Genomic DNA, 24,960 nt, shown 5'->3' with positions numbered 1-24,960 from the left:
CATGTCTGTGGCCAAAAGCTGGTTGCCTAAGAAACCACAATGGGATGGAGTTTGACTGTTAGGATTGTGGGTAGATTTAGAGTAGCTGATGTGCACGTCATGCACACTGAGATTTTGACATCAATGAAAATAAATACAAACGGGATGTTTGACCCATGAGCTCAGTTAGAGCAGGAATGTAAATTGGCTTGCTCCAAGGAGGAATATTTTTAAAAGTGATTCAGAAGGAAAGCTCAGAATTAGTTAGTTATACCACCAACAAGAGCATGTTTATCTGTTGATGTGATGGAGCTATTCCCACCTACTGTGGTATGAATGACAAATTCACATGGCCATGAGGGCTTATGTGAAGGATGGGAAAGTTCCCGAGGCAGCAGTTGATAACGTGCCAGACTGAGGTGCAAAACTTCACATTGACTTTGAATGAAAAGGCTCACGTGCTATTTTATGACATTTTTCTGTCTTTCAGAAAACTGGTGTAAGCATCATTTAAACGGGTTGCAGCAGTGATGGTGACTTTCTTTAAAAGCTGGATAGGCCTGGTCCCGAGTCATCCAAATCAATAGGAGTTATGCCATGGAGTTCAGTGGAAGAAGGAAGGGCATCATGTGTCCAGATATAAAAGAGAGAGCTGGCTGGCATTTTTTTCAGTGAAAAGTGTCATTTTGGCCAAAATGATTTTTATTTTTTTTTGGAATGGAAAACAAACTTAAATGACATTTAAAAAATGTTTTGTTTTTCCTTCCCCTCCATTTTCTAGTGCAGTGGTTTTCAACTGGTGTTCCGGGGCAGACTGTCTGCCATGAGAACTGTCCAAGTGTGCCATGAAATTTCATCAATTTTCCCAATGTTGCCTGTCCAGCAGTTGGCACAGGGTTCATCAATTCACCTGTCCCACACCCCATTGGTGGCTCTTTGCAGAGCCGCCATGAAGGGAAATACCGACCCTGCAGGACCCCATTTGCACCGGAAGGCAGCTGAAATGCTGCTTCCTGGCCCGAATAAGCTGGCGGGGAGCCTACACCCACTCTCTACTGTGGCAACAAGGAGGGAGGGAAGGCGCGAGCCGGTTGGAGCTGGGACATGGTTTAAAGGCCGTGTCCAGACTCCAATGAGCTGGTGAGAAGGAGAGCTGCTTTCTGTGCTTGCTCGTTTACTCCATGTCCCTAGCATGGCATGGAGCAGATTTTGAAAATGTGTCTGTGCTCGCTGTCTAAGGCAATGTATTCTGTGGTGTATTGGAACCATTACTTCATCTGATCCTTTTTTTAGCTTGTCGTATGCTCTACTACGCTGCAAACCTCTCTAGTAAGAATGCAACCGTAGTAAAGGTAAGTAAATGCGATGCTTCTGAGCAATCGATTCAGCTGAAAAAAGAGGATGTGCCGTGGAACTGTTTGTCTCATTGAAGTGTGTTGTGTTACTGAAAAGGCTGGAAACCACTGGGCTAGTGGATAAATGGGAGAAAGCATAAAAGCATTTTTTCCAGTTTCTGCTTTATGCAACCGCGCCCCGCCCCCAATTCCAACTAACATGAACATAGACAAAAATGCATGGAAAATATGTGGCATTGTCTGATCAGCTCTCTGGAGCGATGACATCTGTAGTGATCCCTCTCACGTTGTCAACAATGATAAAAACTTAAAAAGAACTGGATTCGATCACTGCCTTCTGATTTTTCACAGCAACGTGTCACATAAAATGATAGTTTCACTTACAACCCCCTCTCTAAGCCATGTGGGAAGATGTTTATGTTTGCAATATGATTTTTCAATGTGTGTGGAACCCTTTCAAAGATCTGTTCAAAAGCTGATATGAATACGTGAATAGAACGATTACTCTTAAATTTTGGAAACTATATTTCAGCAACAATTTCCTTGTCTACAACTTTACAAGGCTGTAAATAGCCCCTGTGTGCGTAATGAATTCTGACATCATAGGCCAGGCCACTTATACACAGCAGGTTTGCCAAAACTTTTATTAGCAAGGATAGCTTGAGGCTAAACAATGCCCCCCTCACCAATTTCTATTATAAATGTTACAATAAAATGCTCCTTTAAGTTTGCCTTGTGTTCCATGTTCCTTCTTTCTTCCCGTTCCAAGTAATTCTTTCTTCAGAGTACAAGAATTTGATACAGTCAGATTACATAGAAAACGTGTTTTGTTGTAGACATATTGGATATTAACTGTTGTTACAAGATGGCGTTCATGGTTATACTTGCAGGGCTAATAATGGACGAGGGTGGCAAAGAATTAAACCTTTTTTTTTCAACTTTCTTAATACGGCACTGGTGATCCCAGTAATTCCTGTATGGTATAAGGCAGAGGTGGCCAATCTTTTCACATTGGAAGTCACATGCAATATTTACATGTTCCTGGGGCGTGGGGGGGGGGGGGGGGCTGAACACAAAACAGACCCAAACCCACCTCCTTCCCCAGGCTTAAACCAGCTCAGCTCCAAACGTGCCCAGCCCCCGTCTCCAGGTTTAACCCTTCTCAGCCCTAACCCTGCCCCCAATCCCCAGGATTAACCTGCCTCAGATGTCGAGCTGCACACACTGCCTCTGCTCCTCTGTGGCTGCCACCTCCCCCACTTCTCAGTGTGGCTGTGCAGCTCCAGCAGGGGAAGACTTGCTAGCCCACTCTCCCAGCTCTCCTGCTCACTTTCCCCACCTGCAGCATGGGCAGCTCCCTGCTCTGCTGAGCTGAAATAATTAAATTAAATTTAATTGGTTCAACAGATGGATCCCTCCCACTGCTCTGCCAGCCTTTAAACCAATTAAATTGAGTCCCATTATTTGAGCCACGGCGGAGTAGAGAGCCACAAGTGGCTCCTTAAGGAGCTTCATGCAGCTCCAGAGCCACAGGTTGCTGACCCCTGCCCCAGCCTGACTACACCCTGTGCCCCACACTCACTTTGGCTGGCTGTGTAAAATAGCACCTTTACCTTGGAAAAAGGCTGCATGGGCCAGACAAAAAGGCTTTGCGGGCTGGATTCTGGCCCATGGTCCACATGTTGGCCACCCCGGTGTCAGGTTTATACGTCTTGCCTTTATTTACCAGAAGGGTGAATGTTAAGCATACGTTAAGCATCAGAGAGGTAGCCGTGTTAGTCTGTATCCACAAAAACAATGAGAAGTCCTGTGGCACTTTGTAGGCTAACAGATTTTTTTGGAGCATCGGCTTCCGTGGGCAAAGATCCGTTTGGTCAGATGCATCCGCATCTTTGCCCACAAAAGCTTCTGCTCCAAAAATCTGTGCACCCATGAGGTGCCACAGAACTTCTTGTTTTCTTTTTATTTCATGGGGGAAAAAAGAACAGAAAGTATTAAAAAAACTAAAAAGAGAAAATAATTTTTAGAGGGCTTCTTTTGTAATGAAATTACCTTTCCTAGCTGGTCTATATAGTCACCTAGCCATCAGTGATGTTCTGGGTTCTTATGTAAAACACAAAATACACAACACAAAACTAATAAAAACAACAAATCAGTACAAAACTAATGCGAAAAAGGGGCAGTTTTATATTTGCATGTGTGTTGCCCGCACAGTGCCTTATAGAAAATCTAACCCCTGATTACCAGGGCTGGATTTTCAAGTGCACACAGCATGCATGTGCCTATGTGGCATTGATTATAGGGTGCCAACGTTCTAGAGGTGCCTTTCTTCTTTAAACTGTGGTCAGCATGAAGGCCATCTGCAGACCGTGGGCGTGGGGTTGCTGAAGACGCTGGGTCCCTAAGGTGTAAATCTAGCCCTGCCTGATACTTAGAGCTTAGTTTTTTTTAAGTCAACTAATTTTGTTCTACAGGACTGCTCACGGAAATAAGAAAAACCCTGATTCCCGAAGCAAGGGGGTTTGGGTTCTAGTCCCAACTCTAGATATCTGGGTAAGTCACTCATCTATTCAAGTATCGGAGGGGTAGCTGTGTTAGTCTGGATCTGTAACAGCGACAAAGGGTCCTGTGGCACCTTATAGACTAACGGAAAAGTTTTGAGCATGAGCTTTCCTTAGCACAGACTCACTGATGCATCTGATGAAGTGAGTCTGTGCTCACGAAAGCCCATGCTCAAAACTTTTCTGTTAGTCTATAAGGTGCCACAGGGACCCTTTGTTGCTGTCATCTATTCAAGAAAAGCTCTGTATAAGAGCCAGCTATTTTTATTATTATTATTACAGTATTGTTATTCAGAAAGCATGTGCTTTAGTCTCATTGACTAGTTAAATTAAGCACCTGTTCAAGTGTTTCACTGAAACAAGGCCTATGGCTAGATGAAAATGCTAAGTGAGATCCATCATTTTGTCCTCTACTAAAGGGCTTGATAACACCACAGTACTTACCAAATAAGAGAGCTTGATGGTATTAACTGTCTTATTCTTGCTGACTCTCCAAGCTTTTTGGATATATTTATGAAGAGCTGAATACAAGATCAAGAACTCATTGGTAACCACACAAACATGGCCTTTCACTCGTTTTATTTCATGATCTCCCTGTTTTCCTGAATGACACTGTGTTCCAGGGCTTCTGAAACACTGAAATCACAAGCTCTGTGTATGCTCTAGATTTATAAATACCATATATGTGTCGTTTTAATCAAGTTAAACAGATGTGAAGCTACATTCTTTTTCAATTAGATTTTGTCTGTGGGGTTGTTTTTTTTGTTTTGTTTTTTTTTTGAAATACCATGTGGTATAGATGAGAATTTTAAGATTAAGTAGCCAATTTCCAAGTTTCAACAACATCTCAACGCCTATGATACAGCAAAGCCAAACTGTGACTCTTTATAAGAACCTTGAGAAAATCTTAGCTACACAAGATGGTCTCTCTAATCAGAGCAGATTTTTATTTTCCTTTTATGAACTCATCAAGTGAACACAAAACGTGACAAGAGAGTTTTGTTTGGCCCAGTTCCTGTGGCAGAGACGCATCTTGTTAGCTAGTTTTTTCCCCCCCAGCATACTGTAAGTTCATTGTTATTGAATAGGTTATCAAGAGGTCAGTAGGCTAACTGGTTGTTTGGATTTCCTAAAATGGCGCCCCTCCCTAAACGTGTCTAAAAAGATTGTTTGCAGATTGCTCTGTGAACCTGGACCCCAACTAAAACTTGCTCACAATGCTACTGCTATTTTGGTTTTTCACTCCCCACCCTCCCACTCAACCTAGGTATTTCAGAACTATATGGAGTTCATTCAGATGCTTAAAAAACAGAAGAGCTACTTCAGAAACTCATAGGTCTACAGATGCATCCTTATGAACTTTGCAATAACAAAGTATGTTGCAGAGTGAGAGATCTTTAAACAAAGTTGTTTGTAAGGGGCCTGTGAAATGGTATGGGATTATGGTGAAGGAATTGCACTGAGATTCAGTGTCTTCATTTCTTCTGATACTGACTTCCTGTGTAACCTTGGGTGAGTTACTTAATCTCTCTGGGTCTAGTTTTGCACCTGCAAAATGGGGATGTTAGAACTTGTTTTCTCCTGCTATTTGTCTGTCTTGTCTATTTAGGTGGTAAATTTTTCTGGGCAGGGACTGTCTTCCTATGTGTTCATATGTCACCCACTACCTTTGTAGTAACTCTGACCTTGTCACTAGCACCTGCTGACACTGTGGTGCAGCAGCTTAGACAGCTGTCTTGGAGCGAGGTGGGGTGGGGTGGGGGAAGCCTTGGAATCTGATCCAAGGCAATTGATGGAAGGAGGTGAAGAAGGACTGCCAGGCAGGAGGGAGAGAAGTAGATTTGCTGAGTAAGACTGGATTGGAGGAAGTAGGACCCTGAAGACCTGAAGGGCAAGGAGCACAGACCATAAAACCGGTAAGGTTGACACTGACAGAAGGAATACAGTCTGGGCATCTTGGGAAAGGGTGCAGAGCTCCCAGTCGGGAGCTGTCCTTCCTTGGAAAGAGGTGGGCCTCACCGTATCAAAGCAAAAATGCCTTACAAGCCAGAGAGAGGACAAGAGTGAAGCTGGACTATACCAGCAGGTAGAAGAGGATTTGATTCCTTCAGGGTGACACTGTAGGTTGTTGAAATGCCTGTTTTTCTCACGGTGATAATATATAACATTACTTTCCTAAGCAAGCATTAAATGTTATTTTATGTAATAGTATTCTATTATTTGTTATGTTAGTGTTTATACTCAGTTTCTGGGTTTTCCCTTTATAAAGTTTAAAAGCTAAGGTTATCTGCATTGTATTGGTTTGCCTCTGTGCCTCCTCACAGTAGGCATAGACTAGCTGAAGGCAGGGTTGCAGCCCATGTATTCAGCCCAGGACACGAGCTGCTACTGAAATACAATCTATCAATATTACTGTTGTTAAAAATGTTGGCACAGTTCTGTTACCACTGAAATTGATGTCTTTTTGTCACTGTCCTCATTCAGAGCAGGACCTACACTTGCAGACATTTCTATGATGATGTAATGAATATTGGTCCAACCTGTATTCATGTACACAGTTCCCTTGTAGTTAAAGAGGCTGTTCCATGAAGAAGGGTTACTCAGGTGGATAACCTATTTTACCATGGTACTATATAAACTTTCAGAAAGGTGCTGTGCAATAGCTTATACTCAGTAGTTCTCAACCTTTTCCACACGGGGACCCATTTTGACAATTCAGGAAGACTTGGTGACCCAAGGCAATTCAAAAATGAGGGGTGGGGCCAGTACCATATCTAGGCTAATTTTGTGCCTGAGGCAGGAATATAAAATTGCACTCTGTCATATGTATATATTCACAGTGGTTATTTCATGGAAAAAGGGGAAAATACATTAATAATAATAAAATCATGTTTGTTTATAGTTAATTATTATTTGATTATAGTTAATCTGAGTTGTGGTGGGGGAAAGACCCTCATCCCCAAACCCCACACTCAGAGGCTTGAGGGGCTGGGGGAAGTCACACTCAAGGGCTGAGGGACTGAAGGCCTGAAGGTCACAGTCAGTGGCTAGAGGGGTTGGGGGAGTCACACTCAGGGGCTGGAGGGAGTTACACTCAGACTGGGGGGCTGGGAAGGTCACACTCAGAGGCAGGAGTGGCTGGGTGAGTCACACTCAGCGACTGGGGAATGGGACAAACAAAAAAAAATGAAAATTGACAAATCAGCTGCATAGAACAGAAGGGGGGCAAAGGGGGAGAAGGGTGGAGGAGGGATGAAAAATGACTTACTGCAGGAATCTGGGATGACTATGAATATCAAAGGCAGAGAAGCTGTCTTTGTAATGTGTAATTGCTTCTCTATTGATAGAGAGAGCTGCTGGATGTGGCAATGTTAAGAGCTGCAAATGGCTTCTTTAAGAACACCTGCAGCTCTGAGCTGCTGGCAACCTTTTACAAATCTAATCGTGACCCATGTTTGGGTCCTGACCTGCAGGTTGGGAATCCCTGGCTTATAGGTATGCTGCCGAGCAAAGTGCATTGCATTTTTCAGGTCTGATTCACCACTGCTTAACACCAATTTCTGCCATCATAACTCCACTGAAATAATTTACCTGGGGTTGTTGACCATTAAGTAGCTTTTTTACATTTCCTCAGTAACGATGTTAATTTAACAATATGGCACATTTATAAGTCATGCTATTTCCCCTCGAGTTGAATGAGCTTTGGCTTGGGTATTGAGAGCTGAGCATGGAAAGAATAATCTATTTAGCAGAACTATTTTTAAGCTTTAAAACTGGAAAAAAACCCCTTTAATATCAAAGAGTGACTTTTCTATTACTTTTCACTTTTCTTAAACTTGGAGTATGTTGAATAATTCATGCCAACAAGTCCTGCTTAAAATCAGTCTTAAGTCTGGCTCCTTTTCCCTTTAAAAGAACCCAGAATAACGGAACAGCCTGTAATACTGTAGTGTAATGGTCTTGCCATGCTTTCTCACCCACTTTCACATTAAAAAGTCCAGGTTGCTGTCAGATTTACAGGATGTTGCTAAAATATTTTACTTAAGAAAGAATATGCAAAATAGATATTTTATAAGAATTCATACCCAGCCCCCTAACCTGTTTATGAATGAGAAATTTTCCCAGGGGGCAGGAGTCTGAGGCACTACATGGAAACGGAGCACTTAGTAACAGATGCCCAAGAAATCACAGAGTTTTTGATATGTGAGGGCAAGCAGTACGGGAACTGGTACAGGCTGAACATCTCTAGTCTGGACCTAATCAGCGCCAGATGAGCGAATTTGCTGGACCAGGGAGGTCAATATTGGCTAGCACATTACCAATATTTCCACTGCTTAGTGGTCTTTCAGAAGACATTTGGGGTAAATTATAGCTAAATAACAGCAGAGAACATTGAGAGTCAGGACTAGGGCTGTAAACAAACTTTATGGGACTACAGGAAACTTGGCCATACCCATGATAAGTGGTTGTCTGGCTAACTGAAATCATGCCAGATTACGGATGTTGCCAGATGAGAGCATGCAGCACTAGAGAGATTCAATCTTTAAAATTAAGTGCTTCCTCCAGGTATGCAAAATGCCAGGGCTTCCTAGCTGGATGCTTAGTAACTAGAGTAGTCAAAATCAGCTTCATTGAGCTTATCAGACACCACCTCTGCAGTGTCCATTTCTTTATCAACTGTCATAGTGCCCCTCTCTCTTTGGTGGATTTCAAACATTATGCAGGAGGTTATTCAGGGACTACCTTGTGACCACTAGGAAGCACACACAAAGACTTCAGCATTGCAAAATGAGAAGGAATTTGAACAGGTAATGGCAAAGAACGACATCATTTCCATCAGACCGCCTGATGAAGGATGCAGAAGTTGAAAAATGGATTTTTGCACCAAATAAGGGGCATAATTATCTTCTCCAAGTTATTCAGTTTGTATGAAATTGGAAGAACCCATCAGGAACCATCGTTTCTTGCCACCCAGAATTAGAGAGAACATCTCAATGACTCACAGTGCTAGAAAACTGTGAGCTGTGGTTGAGACACAGCATCAGATGGGAGAAGTAGAGGTTGCTTTCTAAGTAAAGGGCTGGTCGATAGTGTGGTCAAATCAGGGCTAGGCCAGAGCATGGGTGAGCTGCTCTGTTCCCAACTAGTATAATGTCCATCATGATTATAGACAACCAGGGTAGTTAAGAGCAAATAACTAATTTAAAGATTGTCAGGAAAACATTTTGATGAAGGAAAGTTGGGTGCTTGATTAACTAAAAATGGCTATGGAGTGTATCTGTTTTCCTCGAAATTTTTCATTAGAATACCAAAAATCTGAACACCAATATTTTTTGTTCCCAACCTAATTTTTCCCCTCCAGTTTTTGGCAGCCACAATGATTATTTATTTATTATTTTGGCAGTTTACAAGTTCATTTTTAATAAAACATCAACATTTCACACAGACGCCAGTAGCTCTGTAATTTTCCAAGCAGCTCTTCATAGAACTAACCTCATTCCACCCACAGTGTCAGGGAGCCTCAGACGGCTAATTTGCATCGCTCTCTTCCTCTGCAATGCTCACCAATTCCCCTGTAATTTCACATGCTCCAGCTGATCCCCAAATTTTTTTTTGTCTGGGCAGCCCTAGCAGAAAAAGAGATTTTTGGAGCCTGATTTCCCACTACTTGACGCCTTATATAGTTATTTATACTTGTGCTGAATGATGTGTAACATGTCACTGTTCTGATGTGGCACCATTTTACTCTCACTTTGCTCAAGAGTATAAAACTACACAGAGGGCAGGGCAATGGAGAATCTGACCCCTGGTGTTGAAAAATTTCGTAGTCATGGTCTTCTTAATTGCTATTGTTGTAAAAATCACTGTTCTGCCACATGAGCTGCAAGTATATTTTGTTGTCCTTGCTGAGGAGAAATGCTGTTTTCAATGTGGTTATTTTGCTGGAGGATGCTAGTGGTGCAGGTCACATAATAGAGAGTGGCATCAGCGGGCAGGCTTTGCCAAAGTGTGCCTATTAGAGGGCCCAAAGCGGGGAAGGGAACAAAGATACATGTGTAGCTCCTTTATGTCCTGACTCCTGGGACAGAGTGTGGCCAAAGGTTGTTCCTGAAGCACAAGGGTGCAATGGAAATCAAGCCTCCCACTTCTACCCATAAGAAAAGTATCATGCACCACCTGCATATCACATAACTATGATAAACAACAGCATGAGCTGGGACTATCTTCTCTAGGACTATATCCCTTCATCATTATCATTTTAGAATGGATAAGGACAGAGAGATACAGAAGTAAACAGAGGTTCCCAACTTGGGCTTAAGGAACCCCCAACCATAAATGATAAAAAAACGTACAACCAAATAGCCAGCAGAACACAAACACCCCCTTTCCTTAACATCACTGAGCGGATGGAGGAAAGAGGTGTGTAACTAGATGATAGTTCTAGTCAAAATGGAATTATATTCCAAGCAAAAATGAGATATCTTGACCTTTGTTTTCATTCAGAATCAGAATAAAATGGCAAAATTTTCCTTTGAATGTAAATGCTGACAAAATTCTATAATTAAAACCTACACACTTTGTTTTGATAAGCTACATAAATCAGTTTTGATAGTTTACTCAATATAATATATAAAATAACTGTAGTAGATAACTAAAATAGCAATGTTAAATATTAGTACTAGTAATGTAATACAAAAATCAGAATGAAATATTTCAAATGAAGACAGAATGAAATGTAGTTACTTTATTGAAACAAAAACATTTCAACATTATCAAAACATTGAAACAGACACATTGCCACAGAGTGTTTAGATATTGACAAAACTGTCGCAAATCATATGCAAACTGTTCCTTCAAAAGTAACAGAGAGTAAGCTGTGCTAGTCTATACACTATCAAAACAAAAAGCAGTCAAGTAGCACTTTAAAGACTAGCAAAATAGTTTATTAGGTGAGCTTTCGTGGGACAGACCCACTTCTTCAGCCCATAGCCAGACTAGAACAGACTCAACATTTAAGGCACAGAGAACCAAAAACAGTAAGCAAGGAGGACAAATCAGAAAAAGATAATCAAGGTGAGCAAATCAGAGAGTGGAGGGGTGGGGGGGAAGATCAAGAATTAGACTGAGTCAAGTATGCAGAGTAATGAGACTTTAGATTCAAAGGTTCTGACAGTTGAAATAATAAAACCTGATCTGTTTTTACACTATGTCTGGTTTATGCTATGTTGATACTATAAAAAGACCTGAAAATTGAAGTAAATTATATTTACTGTAAATTTATTTTCATCCACAGTAGGGCTTCTTTCCACTGCCACAATTTCACAAAAAGCCATAGAGCAAATAAAAATTGGGCTCAGTCTTCAGTTATTCCAAGCAGAAGTCTTCATTTTTGCTTGTCTTCATTAGATCAATGTGGTTTAAGTGCAGAGACTATTGCCTTCTCCTTAAAGATATCAGTTCTTCACACTTATCATGACATGCCCTGCCTTTTTAAATGTGTCTTTTCCCCTGACAGCTCTCATAATTGTATGTACAGAAGTTCATTCAGAGAAATAATAAATTTCATTACTTGTCTGCTAGAAAGTTCTTCCGGTAACATTTAAAAAAAACATTGTGAAAACTAATTGTTGTTTTTCTTTATTGAAAATGTAACAATGTTTTTCTCATACAAACAAATCCAACTATTTACCTTAGGAAAATGGTCCACTCTACTAGGTTATTCAAATAACTGTGAGATGAGTCACTTTTACTGTGTTTTGTTAAAGGTTGAGAACAGGATAATGGCTGTTCCAGGACACCCAGGTATAATGCTGTTATCTCAAAAAGCACCTGAAGGTTGCAGTGTTGCCTTGATTATCTACAGAAACCTCTAGATACCTACAGAAAATACCTGCTTGAGTTGTATGGGTGTGCAGAGCATAGAATCATAAGAGACAACAAAGACAGTCTCTGGAGGAGTTTCTCAGACCCGGAGATGAACTCTGCATAAGTGTGAAAGTTTGTCTTGCTCACTAATAGAAGTCAGTCCAGTAAGAACTATTATCTCACTCTCCTTGTCTCGCTAATACCTTGGGAATAACACAGCTACACATCGCTCACAGAGACTATACAAGGTGGATGTGGCAAAGAAAGTTACTGACTTGAAAATGGAAGTAAAGAAGCCATAACTTGTCTACAGATTGTGATTCAAGGGAATGGAGGAGAATAATGTACCAGGCTATGGACACCGTGTGTGGAAGAATGCAAAATGTTCACAAATTATGTGTTTCTAACTAGAAGGAGATCCACCTTCTGGCAAGGCTATTCAGGGACCTGATGCTTAAATCTTTGGCCTTTATTATCTCAAAGATGATTATAATATTTCAGAAACCCATGGGCTGTCTGTGCTACTTCACATTTTATGACACTGAGGAGAATAGAAAAGACATAGAAGGCCAAATGAGGGACTGGAACACACATTTTTCTACTCATCCTGATGGAGGGATGAGGGGAGCAAAGGTGGAAAAGGACACACTTTATCTTCCCATACTGTGGTGTAAAGTTCCCATACTGTGGGAGCATGCCCAGAAAGACGTTGAAGAGCTACGGGGAACAAAGATTGCTCCTGAGGAGCCAGTAAGAATAAAAGCTACTATGGTTGGCAAACACAAAGGAAGACATAGGAGGCTGCTTCTTGGTTCTCCTCATTTCCTATGACCATGTGACTTCATGCAGCATGCACCCGGCTCTAAAGACACCTGTTGGAGTGGAGGACAGCTGACTGCTGTGGAGGGGAAATACACACAAGATAATGTTGGCAAAGACACAAGAAAAAGGATGCTGGACTTTCTCCTAGGCTTGCAGAGTGATGCTGCTTAGGCAATTCCCCAGCCATAACCCTCCCTCCTTGCCCAGCTGAATATCCCAAATCTGAACATGCAGAGGAGACTTTAGAATCAGAGGAAAATGCAACTGGCTATATTCCTTGCCCTCAACTGCTACACAAAGTTAGTCACATTTGTGCATTTAACTCTCTCCATGCTATGTGGAGGGCTTATTTTCCTTATGGGAGATGATCAGTCTCACAGAGATATTAGGAAATTAGCATTTGCATTTCCGTATGACAGAGTTCACCTCCTTGGACTGAACTTTAGGAAATCACAGGTTTTTTGAAAAAAAAATCACTTATCAGATGCATATCTTCATCGCCCATCTCTTGGCATTCGGAAAATGTGTCAGTACCTCTTAAGAATGCTGCATGAGTCTGAGCCAGGGGTCTGCAACCAAAATAGTGAGAAGAGCCATTTTTTTTCAAATTCGGTCCCAAAATCAGTAATTCAAGAGCTGCAATGCATGTGAATATGAGACAGTCCTTAATAAATAATGTCAAACGTCCTTTTGTAACCCCTAACAAGAGGGACCTCAGGGGAGCATACCAGGAGGCCCCCCTCCCCGCAAAGCAGTTGGCCCAGCCGTGCACAGATCCTGCCTTGGGACACTCAGGTGGTTGCGGGACACCAGCTGTGGAGATGATGCCTGGGGCTTGCACCCACCCCGCCAGTCCTGGCTGAGGTAGTTATATCAACCTAACCTTGTGTCAATGGAAGAATGTTTCTGCCATCCTAACTACTGCCACTCCAGGAGCTGGGCTATCTACAGATTCCTCTCTTGCTGTAGAGGCATCTACATTAGGATTCTAGTGTAGTGGCATAGTGATAGCATCATAGCTGTGCACGGTGACCACTGTAGACCACTGTAGCTGGCCTGAGATTCCAAGGTGTAGAAACAGAACTGATGACAGCAGTTTATTAAGGATTCTAAACACCTGAATGGGCACCATCTAGGGAAAACAAAGGACAAAAATCTGCAGCCTAGGGGAAAACAGTTTGCTTCAAATCAGGAACTGTGGGTTCTCAACACCTTTAGAAGCCAGGCCACTTATTTATTTCCTTTTGCACCATTTATCCAGCCTAGCCCTTTTGTTCAGGAAAATCTGGTAAGAAATTCTTCATTTTTTTTTTAAATAAAGAGAGCAAGAGAGAAGAGGAGGAAGAAGAAGACCTGATCCAAACCCTATAGAAATCAATGGAAAGATATTTCTATTAACTTCAACAGCCTTTGGATCAGGCCCAAAATAAACAAAAATCCTGGATTTCCACCTATGGTCTTAATGGCGCTTTGTTCTGCCCTCTAATGAGTCATTAGTATGTTATGAAAAGCCTGACGCAACTTTTGGCGTAGTTAGACATCAGATACTAGACCTACCAGAGGTGTATAATCTTAGGAACATTTAGTTGGTTTCTCGGATTGTGTAACAAGTAATTATAGAATCTTGCTGAGCCTTGTTCTATTATTACAAGGCTTCAGGCTCTTACCCCCAGTGGCTCTGCATGCTTGTTAATATGTAAACTATCTTGTAGATTGGGTAAGTAATAAGGAGTGTTTTTGTTTAATTTTAGCCTCAGTAGCAAAGATTACTAGGTTGGGGCATAGGTGGTGTGGTCTTCTGATGGCATATTTTCCTGCTCTCATTCTTTTCTTGCTGATACATTACTCTAAATGTGAAACAAAGGTCTTCCAAAGCCTCTCTTATTCTTCGTTCTGAAGGGAGCAAGCGATAAATCATTCAGCTAGACTCGGTTTTCATAATGAGGCGGCTTCAGGAGCAAAGGGAGTGAGCTGACCTGTCAGAAATTGTCATACACAGGATTTTGGAATGAGCCGGAGCAAGCCTCCCAGTTTAGGGTGACGAACTTGGACTCATGGATCTTGCACTAGTGGGCTAGCAATAGCTATATATGAGAGTCAGTGCTTGAGCGTCAGTGTGAGCTCCAACTTCGAAGGTCTGTCTACCCTGCTCTTCGTGAGCTTCACTAGCTCTGTTAGCCTGTGTCTTTCAGGCTTACTGCCACTGTTTCAAAGTGCTGTGTAGACATACCCTAGGGCTGTGGCTGCACTAGTCTCTCCTTTCGGAAGTGCTATGGTAATGTGGCACTTTGGGATATGCTAATGAGGCACTGCTATAAATATACAGTGCCTCATTAGCCTAATGGCGGCCATACGTGCTTTGAAACTGCTGGTTTCGCCTACGTAGCTGGGAGGCCTTTTGAAACTTACCCCTGACTTCGAAAGTCCCTCCTTCCCATTTGGATTTGGGAAGAAGGGGCTTTCGAAATCAGGGGGCTGTTTCAAAAGGCCCCCTGGCTACGTGGGCCATGTGCGTTTCGAAACCAGCAGTTTCAAAGTGCGTGCGGCAGCTATTAGGCTAATGCGGTCTTGCATAGTGACGGCAGCTCCTCATTAGCATATCCCAAAGTGCCACATTACCATAGGCCCTCCGAAAGGAGGGACTAGTGTGGCCACAGCCTAGGAGATCAGGTAGAGAACATCCCTGCTATAAAACAGCATGGATAAAAACGCATTTGCTTCTGGTGCCTCTGCTCAGTCCTGTTACACTTCCAAACATCTTGCTCTACCTGGCCCAATGACAGGATACATCTCTTGAGTTATTACATTTAGATTTCTGAGAGCCTTTACCTCTCTTCAGGACCAAACGAACCAAATCTGTGTTGTTTTCCCCTAGCATAACTCAGTACAAGTTCCCATTTGTTGATAATTAAAAAAAAAACTCTTCTGTGGAGGGTGACCACATTGCCCTGTGGCCTCTGGTGATGGGAGCGAGGCTGCTGTCCCATGTCAGGGCTCCTTGGCGATGGGGGCTGCTGCTCCAGGGTGAGGCACCAGGGATGGGGGCTCTGCAGCCTTCGGTGGGAAGGCACCAGGGATGAAGGGGTGTGGTGGACGGGGGCTACAGAATCCCCTGGTGGGAGGCGGATTCCAAAGCTTCCTGGTGGGGTTGAAGGGGCCAGGGAATGAAGCAGGAGCTGCCTCCCTGAGGCTTGGGAGGGTGGGGAATGAGGCAGCCGACCTGTGGAGGGGCTCCCTAGCAGCAGGAGCTGCCTCCCCTCAGTGTAGGGCATCAGGAAATGAAGCAGTCACCCCACTGTGGAGTTCACCAGCAACAGGGGCTACCACCATGGGCTGTCAAGGAATGGGGCAGCTGCCCCACAGAGAAGGTCCCCTGCAGCAGGGCTGCTGCCACAAGATACAGAGCTCCAGGGAACAGGGCAGCCACCCAGTGGAAGAGCTCCCTGGCAGGGGAGGCTGCCACCCAAGACACTGGGTGCCAGGGAACAGGAGCCCTGTAAAATATGAGGCAATTTGTTTATTTTCTTAAAATACTCAGGACGCCTGTGAGACAGCTTAAATACGGGACTGTCTTTAAAACCAGGATGGATGGTCACCCTACTTCTGTACATCTCCAGCTCAGCTAGGATACTGCCCAAGTATGGCACGACTGACGAGCAGGGCTGTGATCCCAACTCAAAATGGCCCAGAGAGGACATGTGGAAAGTTCTGTGGACGAGACTTACAAAATGGCTCCATGTTAGCCTCTCATGGGCCTGTCTGCAGTAGAGCCCGTCTCCTGGTAACCTGGTGAGCACAGCTGGGCTGATAGAAGCTTTCTGGTTGACTCAGTCACTTGAGTGGCTGCAGCTGCAGTCTGTAGGCTGCTACTTAAGCAAGAGGCAGCCATTGATTGTGCTTCTTGTCTTCTGGCATTACCTATTTCTGTCCTTGACCCAGCTCTGTCCTGGTTGCTGCTGCCTGTGTCTGACCCTTGGCTGTGCCTCCTGATTGTGACTTTAGGTTATCCTTTGATTTCTGACTCCTAGGTCTGATCTTTGGCTTTGCTCCAGAAGCCCTGGCCTGAACTGAGCTTTAGCAGGTATGACTGTTACTTCAGATATTAGACCAGAATGCCTGTGACTTGGTTGCTGATATAGCCTAACTCTGTTTCCATTAAAATCAAGGGTAAAATTCCCACTAAGTTTGGTGAGACTGGAGTTCAGGCACTGAGTGCTTCTGACAGCTCCAACCCAATGTCTCCTTGAAGGCAATGGGGACATGCTCCATAGCTAATGGTCACATACATAAGCACAAGAAGTAGGGGTATTGGGTGTTGCAGCAATCCCCCAGATTTTGTGCTTTGTGCTGATATCCCAGCTGCCAGCCCCTTTCTGGCAGCCCTGTTGTTGTTGGCCAGATATGTGGGCTCCACTGTTAGCCCTGGTGTCCCAGCTGCTGTGGCCTCTACTGCTGCCCAGGGTCCCAGCAGCTCCTTTGCAAACCCTGTGGACCTGCTCCTTGGCCCTATGTCTGGGTCTGTGCGGCTAGTCCCAGCTGTGGTCCCAGCCTGGGGCAGTGAGGGATGCAGACAGGATAAGGCAGGGCGGGGTATGGCTCAGAAACTCCAGCCTAAAAATTGTTCCAGTGCTTCTGGTCACATGTGGCTTTCCAGCTCCCCTGTATCTGGTTTTTGAAATGGGTAGCAAAGCCTTTAGCTCAAGGGCACAGCGAGGGGAGACTAGGAGGGGTGGACATTGAAGATGATTCAGAATTAATTGTTATGGTTCTCGGGTTACTCAGGACCATAAGTGGCCTCGTTTCCCCTCTGCTTCCATTGCTGGGGGGAGCAATGTATGTGCTCCAAGGCATGTGTGTTTGAGCACCACCAGCAGGAACACATGCTGTCAATTGTGCGCACCCAGCTGATCCGGGGGGAGGGGGTGGGGAGTGGCATTTGAATCTCTCCTGGGTGGCTGCCCAAGTGCACCGCTTACAGGGAAATCTCTATGGGGAATCTTGCTTGTGCTTGGCTGGGTGTTCGCTCTCTGACACTATCAACTGGTTAGCGCCCCAGGCACTATCCTCTGGGCTACTCCAGCCTTGCCTTTCCCTGTAGTTTAACAATAGTGACACCCCAATCTGAGCCCCTTTGAAGCATTCCCCTTTGATACCCAGCCCCTGAGGCTGGCTACTCACAGAATTATAAAGCTGGATGATTCAGCTCAGGAACAGCACTTTACTTAATCTCACAGCATTTATGTATATTTGTAGTGGGAGGAACATTTAACTATATTTTAGCAGGGAGGGATAGCTCAGTGGCTTGGGCATGGGCCTGCTAAACTCAGGGTTGTGAGGTCAGTCCCTGAGGAGGCCATTTATGGGTCTGGGGCAAATAGATTTAAAAAAAAAACCTGTCTAGGATAGTACTTGGTCCTGCCATGAGTGCAGGGGACTGGACTCAATGACCTCCCAAGGTCCCTTCCAATTCTGAGATGTGCCTCTCCATTTATTATTTTAGTGAAAACAAGAAGAAGTTTATCAAAGATTTACATGATAGTAAGCATATTGGAAGCACCATAATTCACTTTTCTAGAAAGTAAACTTACCCAGCCTAACTTACTTACACCTTGACTCCCTCAGGGCACTGATGGTCGGGATCCCCTGGGAGGCTAATATGAGGTGGATCAGGGAATGGAGTCCAGGAGAGCTGGCTGTATTCTGGGTGCAGGAGCAAATCCTTCCAATGTGCCTAACGAATAGCAAGCATGGCAGGTGACTTAGCTCAGCTTAACAGAGAACTCTTCAGTGAGTTAAAACACAGAAAGGGAGCTTAGAAACTGGGAACGTGGACAAATGACTAGGGAGGAGTCTGAAATATTCCTCAAGCTTGCAGGGGTTTGGTCAAAGTGCAGTTGGAGTTGGAGCTAGCAAAGGATGTGCAGGATAACCAGGGTTTTTACAGGTACATTAAAAACAAAAATGTCAGGGGGGAAAAAGTGGGATGCTTAGGCTATGTTTACACGAGAGGGTTTTGTCAACAAAACCCACAGAACATTGATATTCCCAAGGCATTCTGTCAACAGTAAACTGACAGGACGCGGCGCTTCTGTTGACAGTACTCGGCTGCTCCCCTAGGAGGCAGAACGCCTCTGCCAACAGGAAACCAGTTTAGATGTTTTGGGGTAGGGGGGCAGGACCTTCTGTCAACAGAAAAAGCTGCCAGTGTGTTCGTCAGCTGCCCTGGGGATCACCCAGTCCGCAGCAAGCGGAGCTCTATGGCCCCTGCCCTTCCCCCCCAGTGCCTGCGGAGCTACTCCTCACAATGTAGCCTGCATCCTCTGGGGACCAGCCAGAGGGGTCCCAGGACCCACCCCAAGGCACAAAATGCCAGGTCCCCTCCCAGACTGGGCCCAAGATCCAGGACCGCCTGGCTAGGTGGGCCAAAGAACACGCTCTCCTGGACCCCTCAGCAAAGTGGGGGAATGCCCCCACCTACGTCTGGCTGGCCACCACCCTGGTGGCACAGGGCCACCCAGCTCACACCATGGAGCAGGTGCAGACAAAGGTTAAGGAGCTGTGCCGGGGCACAGCTGCACCCACGATGCATGGTGCAGATTGGGGCCCCCAGCTACAGGGAACTCCACTGCCTCATGGGGGTGATGACACCTCCCCCCACCCGACTGCTGCTGTGGACACCGTGGAGGAGGACCCCCCCGCATCGCCTGCAGTCAGAGCCTGAGGAGGAGAAGCAGCGCCACGGGACCCAATCCCTGCTGGAGGGGGAGGTGGACACGGGGTCTGAGGCCAGCAGGAGCACCTTCATCATCGCTCTGGCATTGGGCCCCTCCAGCTAGGCCACCTCCAGGGCATCCCCAGACCTGTTTGAAGGACCCTTTGGTAAGTGCCCCGTGTGTCTCACGTCTCAGGGCGGGAGGCGCAGATGGGGCATGCTACAAGCCTCGCCAGGCTGGCTTGGGCGGGAAATCGTGCTGCAGCCCTGGCATGTGGCATCATGTGCAAGGCAGTGTGTCTCACCTGGACCCAGCTGGCAGCCCACAGGCACCAGCCTGCTGCCAGCCCCCCAGGAGGCTGGACGAGCTCCAGGCCCCAGGGGAGGGAGGGCTGCTAGCTCCTGCCATGGCTGGAAGTGGGCCAGCCACATGGGCGCGGCCCTGACCCCAGATGCACTGAGGAGTGCGGCTCTTGGCACGTGGGCATGGCCGCAGGCGAGAGTCAGCACCTGCTCCTGTGGACAGTGGTGTGAGCTGCACGTGTGTGTGTGTGTGGGGGGGGGGGCGCTCAGGAGGGCCAGGCTGTGTCCAGATCACCTGCCACCCAGGAGGGGACCCTCTGTGGCCAGACACCCCACTTGGCTGCAATTCAGTTGAACAGTGGGGGGGAGGGGTCCCACAGTGGTCAGCACAGGCCCTGAGGCACCGTGGAGTCCCTGTGCTGCAGGGCCCACTTTGCAGGCCACACATGCCAGTGCTCCTGGGACATCCCCATTCTGCAGCCCGAAGGGTGTTGGTTGCTGCTCATGGTGGAGGGCAGGGCCCTAGGGGCTATGTTGCATGAATGACTCATCATCTCTCCTCCTTGTCTTCCTTACAGCTGGACCCACACCAAACAAGAGCTGAGCCAGCTTCACCTCCCTACCAGGCACTGACATCTGGCAGTCTTGGCAGCACCAAAGCGAGCTGGCACCCCTCACCCCACCGAGAGGGTGGGCCCCTGGCCAGAGGGGATGTTGGTGGGCAGAAAAGGACCTCCAAAGGGCCCAAACTGCCACCCTCTGGAGGAAGACAGATCTCCTCGACTGGCGGCTGTGGGATGACCTGGGCAGCAGATATGGGGCGGGGAGTGCTGGTCACGGGCCTGGGACCAACTGGTGTCCCGCTTTGACACCACCACTGGCATCTGGTGGGTCCCATTGGCCCAGCCACCTGCAGCTACTGCTCCCCCCACCTCTATCACTCCCCCACCACCTCTGTCCTCATAGGTAGTCCTGCAGGCCATCCTGGACCTGTTCCCGTGGGCTATGGCCAGGGCTGCTCCCCAGCTCCCCCTGCCAACCCAGACTCTGCCACAGCCTCACCACTTCCATACTTCTCCATGCTCCCGGCCCTAGCCCTGCCCTGACAGGGACTCCAAACCCATGGCAGGAGGGGATTCTGGGGCCAAAGCCGCTAGGGGTCCCACTCCCCCCTGTGGTCATGGAGACTCAACCCCTCCTTGGACTGATGTCCCCCAGCCCCTCCTCACTTTATATAGCTAACCTTTATTGCACTCTGTACATAGTTCTTTACGACAGCATTTATTTAACACACATTTATCTATAGTTCAGTAAAACGTATGTTCACCACCTCTGCATCCCTCCTTATTGGGGAGGTGGTAGAGAGAGCTGAGGGGGTGAAGGGTGGAACTGTGGTGGGGTGGAGTAAGGCTGTGGACCTGAGGCCTCTGCTGGGCATGCCCTGGAGATGGTCACTGGGGGCCATGGGAGAAGGCCTCCTGTGTCTGCCGCCCATCCTGATAGGCTTGGTGGACTGGAGCTGTTCATAGCCGTGGCCAGCATCTGTTCCCCCATCCTGAGAGGAAGACCTCCCCCTTTTCCCTTCACAGTGTTGTGGAGGGCACAGCCCACCACCACATTTTGGAGAACATTCTGCTCCCTCACATCCAGCTGGGTGAAGAGGCACCTGAAGTATTCCTTCAGGCATACAAAGGCACACTTGGCCTGCCTCTGTGCCTGGTTGAGACAGGCATTAAACAGTTCCGGGATTGGGTCCAGCTGCCCGGTGTAGGGCTTCATGAGGGGATAGGTTGCATCCCCCACAGGGTTCATGTCCATGACCACCAGCTCCCAGTGGGGGACAAAGATACCCACCTTCATGTTCCACCTGGAGTTGCAGAACACCCGTGCATCATGGGGCTTAACCACCTGATGTACATGTTGAGGAACTGTTCCTGGTGGTCGATCAAGGCCTGCAGCACGATGGAGTAATATCCTTTTTTGTTGATGAACTTGGCTGTGCTGTGGTCTGGGGCATGGATGGGCACATGGGTCCTGTCGATTGCACCAAAGCCGTTGGGGAACCCTAGGATGGTGAATCCAGCCCTGACTGTATCCATGTCTGTGAGATGGATGCTCCCCCCCGACCCCGCAGCAGGATGGTGTTGATGGCCATCACAACCTGCAAGGGGAAGAGACCAAATACACACATCAGAGACTGAGGGAGGGAGCCCCAGGGCCCTGGGGGGCTCCCCTGCCCCCTCCTGTCCACCTCCACAAGCTTGCTGGGAGCCCCATATGTGAGACCACCACCTGGCAGAAGGGCAGTGTGAAGGTGGGACAGTATGGTACCCCAGGGATGGGGCTTCCCCCCACACCTTCCCTCACACCCTTGACCCCACTTCCCGAGGGTCACCCTTGGCCAGGACAAACCACCCCCATCCTCTGTACAGGGCCTGCAGTCCAAGAGTACCTTACCTGCACGAGGACAGCCCAGATGGTGGACTTTCCCACACCAAACTGGTTTCCAATGGAGAGGTTGCTGGCAGGGGTGGCAAGCTTCCCGAAAGTGATAGTGACCCGCTTCTCTTGGGGGACGGCAGGTTCTGGCTGGGTGTCCTGTCTCTAAAAGGTGGGAGTGAGCCAGACACAGAGCTCCAGAAAGTGTTCTTCAACATTTGAAAGTTCTGGAGCCACTGCTGGTATCCCACTGCCCCATGACTAGCTGGTCCCACCAGTCAGCACTGGTGCTGTGCCTCCAGGCCTGCATGGTCACCCATGGGGGTGGGGTGGGGGGGCAAGTGCAAGTGGGCCCAGGCATTAGCAAGAGCATGCTCCTTGGTGATGTCTGCGTCATCTTCCCTGAGGAGCAGGAGTAAGACAGCTGTGAGGAGGTTCAGTAGAAGCTCAAGCACCTTTGAGCAAGGCCAGCACAAGCCCAGGGGCTGAACTGGTACCATGGCTGGCTAGAAAGCATGGTATCTCTCTTAGCAAGCATGTGAGCCTTGCTATAGCAGCTGTGCTGTCTCTCCTGGAGGTAGATAAACCTCAGCATGGACAGGGAACAGGTGTTGGGGCGGGGAGGTGAGGTAGGGTGGGGTGAAGGGGAGTCCTTTAACGGCTCTCCTTGCCAGGGCTGCTGGAAGGGCTTGCAGGCCATGCAACCCTGTCTGACGGTGTTCCATGGTCCTTTTTGTTGAGAGTGGTAGGGCGGTCTGGACGCTGTTTGTCAACAGAGCGGATTGACAGAACGATCCACTTTGTGGTCTGGCCATGATCTGTCAACATAAGTTTTGTTAGAAACTACCTTCCAACGGTAACTTCTGTTGACAGAGTGCTTTAGTGTAGTCGTAGCCTTACTGAATAGGGAAGGCAACCTGGTGACGGAAGAAGTGGGAAAAGCAGAAAAATTCAATTTTGTTTTTTGCCTCTGTCTTCACAGGCAAGGTCAGCTCCCAGCCTGCTGCACCGGGCAGCACAGTATGGGGAGGAGGTAAGTAGCCCTCAGTGATGACTGTTTAGAAAAGTTGGACATGCACAAGTCCACAGGGCTGGATCTAACACATTCAAGAGTGCTGAGCGAGTCGGCTGATGTAATTTCAGAGCCATGGTCTTTGAAACTTATGGGCTATGTCTACACTAGGGGAAGACTTGGAAATGGCCATGCTTACAGCCAAAGTGGAGAATACTAATGAGGCACTGAAATGAATATTCAGCACCTCATTAGCACGCTGCCAGCCATGGCACTTTGAAAGAGCCATGTTTTGATCGCGTAGAGCTTGTCTACACAGGACCCATTTTGAAAGGCCCCTGCAGACTTCAAAATCCCCTTATTCCTATCAGCTAATTCCAGGGGATTTTGAAGTCTGCAGGGGCCTTTCGAAAAGGGTCCTGTGTAGACAAGCCACGTGTGATCAGAACCGGGCACTTTTGAAGTGCCACAGCCGGCAGCATGGTAATGAGGTGCTGAATATTCATTTTTAGTGCCTCATTAGTATTCTCCAATTTGGCCATGAACATGGTCATGTTGAAGTTTTCCCCTAGTGTAGACATAGCCATGGTGATTGGGGAAGGTCCTGCATGAATAGAAGAAGGCAGCTGTAGTGCCCATATTTTAAAAAGGGAAGAAATATCTGGGAAACTGCAGACCACTGAGCCCCATCTCAGTTCCTGGAGAAAATCATGGAACTTGTCTTCAAGGAATCCATTTTGAAACACATGGAGAGGAAGCTGACCAGAAAGAGTCAAAATGGATTCACTTAGGGCAAGTCATGCCTGTCCAACCTGATTGCCTTTTATCGGCTATGTCTACACTAGCCAAAAGCTTCAAAATGGCCATTTTGAAGTTTACTAATGAAGTGCTGAAATACATATTCAGCGCCTCATTAGCATGCGGGCGGCTGCGGCACTTCAAAATTGACGCGGCTCGCCGACGCGTGGCTCATCCAGACGGGGCTTCTTTTCGAAAGGACCCTGGCTACTTCAAAGTTCCCCTATTCCTATGAGCAGATAGGAATAAGGGAACTTTGAAGTAGCCAGGGTCCTTTCAAAAAGAGGCCCTGTCTGGACGAGCCGCGTCAATTTTGAAGTGCTGTGGCTGCCTGCGTGCTAATGAGGTGCTGAATATGTATTTCAGTGCTTCATTAGTAAACTTCAAAATGGCCATTTGCATGGCCATTTCGAAGTTTTTGGCTAGTGTAGACACGGCCATGGTGAGATAACTGGCTGTATGGATATGGGGGAAAGTGGTGGATGTGATATACCTTGGCTTTAGCAAAGATTTAATTTGGTCTCCCACAATATTCTTGCCAGCAAGATAAAATATGGTGTAGATGAATGGAGCATGAGGAGGATGGAAAGCTGACTAGATCACCAGGCCCTACAAATAACAATCAATGGCTCAACATCTAGTTGGCAGCCAGTATCAAGTGGAGTGCCCCAGGAGTTGATCGTGTGGCTGGCTTTGTTGAACATCTTCACTAACTATCTGGATGACAGAACGTATTACACCTTCAGCAACGGCAAGTACATGGATGACACAAGCTGCGGGGAGAGGTAGATATGTTAGAAGGTACCATTAGGGTCCAGCGTGCCCTAGAAAAATTGAAGGATTGGGCCAAAAGAAATCTGACGAGGTTTAACAAGGATGAATGCAGAGTCCTGCACTTAGGAGGAAGAATCCCATTTGCTGCTATAGGCTGGGGACCAACTAAGCAGGAGTTCTGCAGAAAGGACTTTGGGATTATAATAGAAGAAAAAACTCAATACGAGTCAACTGTGTGCCCTTGTTGCCAAGAAAGCTAATAGACTATTGGGCTGTATTAGTAGAAGCATTGCCAGCAGATTGAGGGAAGTGATTTATTCCCACCTATTTGGCACTGGG

The 24,960-nt window shown here is 46.6% G+C and overlaps 1 long non-coding RNA gene across 1 annotated transcript; it reads left to right on the top strand.

Moving 5' to 3' along the window:
* The first annotated feature begins 3,868 nt into the window (after positions 1 to 3,868).
* On the top strand, positions 3,869 to 24,469 carry LOC142008994 (uncharacterized). The gene is made up of 3 exons (XR_012644302.1): positions 3,869 to 3,887; positions 23,020 to 23,070; positions 24,390 to 24,469. It is a non-coding gene; the product is annotated as an uncharacterized LOC142008994 (long non-coding RNA).
* The last annotated feature ends 491 nt before the right edge of the window (positions 24,470 to 24,960 follow it).

This window comes from Carettochelys insculpta, chromosome 2, assembly GCF_033958435.1.
Source record: "Carettochelys insculpta isolate YL-2023 chromosome 2, ASM3395843v1, whole genome shotgun sequence".
NCBI lineage: Eukaryota > Metazoa > Chordata > Testudines > Carettochelyidae > Carettochelys > Carettochelys insculpta.
The sequence above is the reverse complement of the archived record's forward strand: the minus strand, read 5'-3'. Positions and strand labels throughout refer to the sequence as shown.